General features: G+C 43.1%; 1 pseudogene; it reads left to right on the forward strand.

The window, feature by feature from the left end:
- The first annotated feature begins 2,295 nt into the window (after positions 1–2,295).
- On the forward strand, positions 2,296–6,000 carry LOC118569392 (annotated as a pseudogene).
- Positions 6,001–7,238: the final 1,238 nt, after the last annotated feature.

Raw genomic sequence — 7,238 nt, forward strand, 5'->3', positions numbered from 1 at the left:
GAAAACACACATGGATCCCACCCTCAGGAGAAGGAAGGAATTTTGAGGGAGTAACTGCTAAGACACGTCATCTGAAGTCTCGGGTTTCCGGCTTGATTTTACCAGCTCCTAGCCCACCATCCACCCACCCATCCATTTCCTTCCCGATCTCAGGAGAGGCAGTCGCCAGTTTGGGGTTTATATTTAACTCCTGCACATCTTGGCTAAGAGATCTCCGTTTCATTCTCCTCCACCATGCCACCCTCCCTCTCACCATCTAAACACATCTAGTCGGTGCTTCTAAATCATACACAGAAAAGAGAGGAACTCTCATGGCTGCCAGAATGGCCTCACATTTTCAATCTCAGTGTCTCCCACCAGTCACCTCCAATCACATGGCATCAGGCTTCATAAAGTAAGTTGAACCCAGTTTCTCACAAAACCTGCTTCATTTGATGAGTGTGGAACATAAGACAGTCTCACCTCAGGGACTGGACGGATGGCTCGGAGGCTAAGGGTACTGTTCTTCTTCTAGGTAACTGGGAATGTTCACAACAATCTATAACTCCAGTTCCTGGGAATCAAACACCCTTTTCCAGCCTCCAAGGGCATCAGTTAGGTACGTGGTACACAGCCACTCAAGCAGACAAAACACCCATACCTATAAAATAAGAGATAGATAGATAGATAGATAGATAGATAGATAGATAGATAGATGGATGGATGGATGGATGGATGGATGGATGGATGGATGGATGGACAGATGGAGGGAGGCGGAGTGGGGAGGAGAGATTTTCTCAATTAGAATCTCAACTAGATTTTCTCTCTCAATTAGAGATTCTCTCTCTCTCCCTCTCTCAATTAAAAAAAAGGGGGTCTTAACTTCACTGTGATAGCCACAGTGTAGTGCAACTGGACAGGGGCAATAACTTTTCATAGTCCATGTAGCCCAGCAGGGTAACTGTGGCTGATAATAAGTACAGAGAATTTTAATGATAAATACGCAATTTGCCCTGATTTCATCATCATTGCATACTGCATACGTGTTGAAATACAACATATACAAATAAGTATGTATAATATTTTTCAAGATGTAAATAACAAGGACGCCCACTGGGAAGCAGATACTCTGATGCTGAATATTTCCCGTGTACATGCAAAGAGTTAATGTTATATGCATTATGAATGAGAATATTTCAGGCTGGAGAAATCACAGCCCTTGGCCAATGTCCTATAGCCAGTCTGGGGGTGGGGTGGTGAGGACTCTTCCCCTATGTAAACTCCTCCCTTTGATAAGGGTGGTGATTTTAGGACAGCATAGAATTCTCAACCTGGAAACTATGCTAGAAAGGGCACCAGTTGTCCATTAGATAAGCAGTCTTCAGCACTGTGTAACTACTTGGCTCTGTGCAAAAAGGCTGCTGGCAAGCACCAGATAAATGCCTGTGGAACAGACCAATTTTTATGACTGTTGCAGACACCGCTGAATTGGGTAGAAGGAAAAAGTTTGACACGTGTTGAATATACCTATAGCAAACACGTTATTAATAGTCTTTCCTTGTATGTCTTTTATTTCTGTTCACTGGTTTGTCTGAATCCAAGGGGCAAGTCACTGGACCTTGGTGCTCTTTCCATGTATGAGAAGGGCTGATCTGGGTGCCTTTTCTCCCCCTACCAGCTTGAGTATCTGCCCTGTGGTATGAAGGTTCCTTTTGAATGCATTTATACTGATGACTGACCCTAGAGGGCTCTCTCAAGTTACAACATTTACCCTCTTCTCTTTCCCATAAGTGGCCTCAGTAAAATACTCAAGACTGAATCTGGAGAGAGAGGAAAGTAACCCCAAGCATCCTTATGAACCTGATGTTTGCTGCCCCCTGGATTTTGCTGAATGCATGTGTTAGGTACCAGCAGAAGCTTGCTAACTCTTCCTTCTCTCTTGCTGTCCTGTGTCTCCTGAGCCCTAATTCAATGCTTTTTCAGTTATGTTGAGAGAGGAGGACCTCATCATGCCAAACCTGAGCCTTGCTAAACCTGCAGGATGTTTACCTACTTAGCAGGCATTTTAGGGACAATGACTGTGCTTGCATGGGGAAAAGCCACTGCCCTTCAAATGAATGTTAATGGAACCCTCCAGGTTCCGTTGTTCTTGATGTTTTTATGCTTGTTTGTTTGTTTGTTGTTTCAAAGAAAGCTGTACCACCTCCCCGGCCCAGAGAAATATACAAGGAACCAGTATCCAGCACAAATCACTGATTTGCTCTCTTGGGGTGACCTAGAATAAACTTATTTTAATATTCAATTCTCTACCTAATAATGGTGCTCCAGTTCTGGTTTTTTGACCATGTAACAGATGACCTCAAATTGCGCATGCACAGTCTTTCCCGAGGAAGTGCAAGCTCCCTGTTCGCTGTGTGGGTAGACACTGCTTTGAGAATCATCTCCAGCATACAGCAAGCCTTCCTTCATTCTTTCCTCTCTCACTTGTGCTTGGGCTTTGCATTTAACAAGGGGTAAGCCCTTGCATTTGACTAGAAGACAGACAATCCATTCCTATATCCCTATCCCTCCACAGCACAGATTCACCCACCCATCTCTTCATCTGTGCCTCACACGGGTACACCTTCATCATGAATAGTGTTTCATACTGTTGTTTTCCATCTGGTCTAGCAGTAGACTTTTCCAAGCATGTAGAAATGCTTTGGGGGAACCTCTTGAGAGAGAGAACTCAAGAGAGCAGGAGTGATGGTAGGCCAGCCTTGAAAACAAAGCTAGCCCAGGTTAGCTTTCAGGCTCTCTGGCTACTAGTCCCTCTCAGAGCCTTAACTGTTCCCATCTACAAGCTGCTGAACCTGTGAGACCATGCCTATGGCTTCTAGATCCGTTCTTAACATCTAGGACAAAGTCAATCAATATTGGCTCCTTCCCAATCAGGGTTTTTCATAAAGCATTTCAGTCATTTCTCTTACCCATGAGAGATAGCATTCAGTTCGGTTTAATATACTTTATATTAGCAATTATATATTAATTTATATCAATATTTTACTACTACATAACAGTAATGATGTGTTAATATTTCAGTATGTTAAACATTAATGACTATTTAATATTGATTGAATATCTACCTATCTGATGAATATGTAGTAGGTGTCTACTATGTGCAAAACTCGAAGGTCATTGGCCCGTTGTTTTTTGTTTTTTTGTTTTTCATCTCAGAGACTTAACCAGGTTGACCAAATATTTAGCCTTGTTTATTCAAAATGTACATAACAACGCATCACAAATTGGAAGGCCAGTTCTGAAATGTGACAGAGGGGCGTAGAAGAAACAATAAGCTGAGCTTGCCCGTTCACACGGCAGGTTCATGAGTGGGGACAGTGGTCAGGACTTCGGATACTGTTGTGGAGGAAATAAGAATCCTTTCTTTAGTCACCATGTTTCTGTTCACAGCCATTTCATGAAATATAAAATAGCTATGGGAAAAAAAAACTTTTATATAAATCTTTTCTTTCCTCAGAGGACTCTGACAGTGCAGTCTCCCTAACATCAAACATTCCCATGAAAAATTAAAACTCCAGTCAATCAACCAGCTGTTTCTAAATATACAAAAATATGGTACAAACCATCTGAGTTTTCACTCTCTGGTTGAAGAAATACATCATTTAGACAGAGCCTAAAGCACATCTTGTTCATCACTCACTGGAAAAAAATAGCATTTCTTTGGTACTCAGAAAAATATATTAACAGCAAAATTCTTCTATTAGACAACTCAAGGGCACACCTGTGCTCAAACCAAACCCTCTGGTGCTCTGAGCCTGATCCAGAATCCGAGATAGAAAGCTGGGTGTGAAGCTCTACCGTGCCAGGGGGCTTCACTGTACTCTGGGCCATAGACCCCTTGCTTGTCATGTGATGGAGTGATGCATTTTGCCATGTTTTTTTCTAGAATGGAAACGGTGCAAACTGGAGGAAAGGGGAGACTTAGGAAAACCTGACTTCTCAACACAAAACAAGAAAATCCAACTGTGTCATGACTCAAGGTGACTTCCTTGGCTTACACATTTACTTAGTGGTGGAGTTAGCAAGGAGCTGTGGCTCCTGAGCAATTCAAGCTATTTTAATGATCTCAGTTGTAAAAGCTTTCCACTTCAGAGAGTTATGCTTCAGGTTATGTGTTCATCAGCTTTCTGTCAGTGTGACAAAATATTTGAGACAGGCAACTTAACAGAGGAAAGATTTATATAGCTCATGGCTGCTTACATTCAGTCCATGGTTGCCTTGGGCCTGTCCTGAGACAGAATACTGTGGCAGGGAGCACATGGCAGAGCCAAGCTGCTTAGCCCACAGAGGCCGAAAGAAAGAGAGAAGGAGAATGTTTTAAGTCTGGTGAGAGCTAGTTTTTGTCAATTTGACACAAACCTAGACATATCTCAAAAGAGGTTATCTCAACTGGAGAATTGCCTTTATCAGATTGGCCTGTGGGCATGTCTATGGGGTGTTTTCCTTGATTAATAATTGATGTTGGAGGACTTAGCCCACTGTGAGCTGTGCCATCCCTGAGCAGATTGGCCTGGACTGTATAACAAAGGTAGCTGAAGGTAGCTGAGCAAGCCAGGGGAAGCAAGCCAGTAAGTAGCATTCTTCTGTGGTCTCTCCCAAGTTCTTTTTCGTTGTGGCTTTTCTTTCTGTCTGTCTTTCTTTCTTTCTTCCTTCCTTCCTTCCTTCCTTCCTTCCTTCCTTTCTTTCCTTTTTTTTAAAATCACAGCAACAGAAAACAAATTGGAATGGGTCCCACTATTCCCTTTAAGAGCACACTCCCAATGATCTAACTTCCCTCCTATAGGGGTCTGTCTATCCCCTAAAGGTTCCACTGTCTCCCAGCACCACCACAGGCTGGCAAGCAGACCTTCAGCACATGAGGCTTTGGGGGGCATTTGAGATCCAAACTGTAACAAGTTGAGTAGATGGAAAAATAAGTGATAGAGATTGGAGAAGACAGCTTTCTTTGAGAGGGTTATTTCTCATTGAAATTGAAAACTATACAACTGAAATCTGGATATTGGTCGTCACCGCTAATATTATTTCTTAAATTCAAGTGGCATGGATTATCAAATCAGCTAAGATGTCCATCAACAGATGAATGAATAATGACAGTATGTAGCACATACCTGAAAAAGTTTTGTTCAGTCATAAAAAAAAAAAGGAATGAAATAAGGCTGGGCATGGTGGTGCACGCCTTTAATCCCAGCACTCAGGAGACAGAGGCAGGCAGATCTCTGTGAGTTCGAGGTCAGCCTGGTCTACATAGTGAGTTCCAGGACAACTAGGTTATACAGAGAAACTCTCTCTCTCTCTCTCTCTCTCTCTCTCTCTCTCTCTCTCTCTCTCTCTCTCTCACACACACACACACACACACACACACACACACACACACACACACACACAAAGAGCTTCATAGCTTTGTAGGCCAGGAGGAGGTAGTGGCTGTTCCAGCTGCTCTGGGAACCTCAGAGGAATTGATGCCTCAAAGGCCTATGTAGCTTTCTTTAAAACCTAGCTAATGTCCAGACTCAAGCCCCAGATCTGTGGAGCCCACCAGAAACTGTCCAATGTTCAGAGATACCTTCTCCGCCATCTTCTCCTATGGGCTATTGATGTCAGTGACCTCTGACAAGTCCAAGACAACCAAGAAGTTTGTGCCATGCCATGACTGGCCAGAGTCTGATCGTGGAAGTTCTGGAGCTGCAGGCCACATGCGGACAAAGTGACTGCCCATTACATTTGAGGATGTTGGCGGGTTGCAAGGGGCTTGGTCTGCGTCTGTGGTATCTGTGCAGTTTCTCTGTTTGGGGACCGTATCCCAGAGGTGCTGGCTGTCAAGATGTCTGGTTCCTTTCAGACAAGCAGCAGGTAGCAAAGCATGTCACATTGCATCCGGCCTGGCTTTGGCTGCCCTGGTAACAGGCTGATCTCTTGCTCATCTTCAATCTACCCACCTCACAGCAGGTCTCTGGTCCCTGAAAATCTGTCATGTCCACCTTGGAGACTGGGAAACTTTGAACAGTGACTGGTGACTAGTTTGACCCTTCATCATTCCCACATCTTTAGTCTCCAGCAGAGATGGTGAAACAACTTATTGCTGCCGAAGATTCAGGGACCCAGCTCTGAGAGGTAGAGTTCCTTTCTTTTTTTTTTTTTTTCCCCTGGACAAAAACATAAGACGCCTCCTCTGCAGAAATAAACTTGCTTTATAAACAACATTAAAAAAAGAATGAAATGATGTTATCTGTAGAAAAATGCATGGAACTAGAGAAATTATAAATATTTCATTTCTTCCCATATGAAGAATCTAGAATATATATATATTCACATATGAATATATCTATATCTTCATATCTATGGTATAAAATAGAAGTATAAAGCTCAAATTTCAGGTTCTTCAGTCAGTCAATGGAGGCACTTGGGGCCTCGCATGCCGCTTAAGAAAGGAAGACAAACACAGTCAACAGTGGTGAGATGGAGGCATTCCTACAGTCATGAAGAGCCCCAGCCGTGCCTCCATCCTTCTGTTGCAAATATTTTCTGTTGACTATCTCGCAGCTAGATTTTATTTTGAAAACCTCCATCCCACTGCACCAAGGAGGGAGCTGTTCCTATTAGCCCTCTGAAGGGCCAAGAACAGACCCAGGCTTTATGTGACACAGCCACAGAAGAAAGGGGGCAGTTTCTGAGTCCTCTGCAGAGGGCAAGGGTTGATCTTCTACCTACAGAAAAGAAATATCTAGGATTAGAACCATCCACATGGACCTGGAGTGCTTTCTAATGAAGACGGTTATTGCACAGATGTAATTGAGATGGGTAAGGGTTAAGACACAGTGTGAGCCAAAAGATTTATGCCTGGCAGGTGCTTAAGTAATAATAACTGCAGAGGCACAGCTATGTATGCATTAACTTATGTGAAATTCTATAGATACAGGTATTATCACATTAATTATGTTAAATGTTTGCTGTAGATGATGGCGGGCTAGCTGCCAGCATTTGGTTGTGCCAGTGGAAACCTTAGATTTGTCTATTAACTTCATGACCTCTGCCTTTCTGTGCCTCAGTGTCCTTGGATACTCAGTGGACTTTGTGAAAATCTTTGTAAGCATTAAGGAAGTCCAAGCACATATAGTACAAGAACTAGACCTGGCACAAAGAAAGTCTGCCACTGAAAGTTAGGCATGATTAGCCTTGATTAGATGACTCTAGGCAGATCT

This window comes from Onychomys torridus, chromosome 18 (genome assembly GCF_903995425.1).
Source record: "Onychomys torridus chromosome 18, mOncTor1.1, whole genome shotgun sequence".
Classification (NCBI taxonomy): Eukaryota; Metazoa; Chordata; class Mammalia; order Rodentia; family Cricetidae; genus Onychomys; species Onychomys torridus.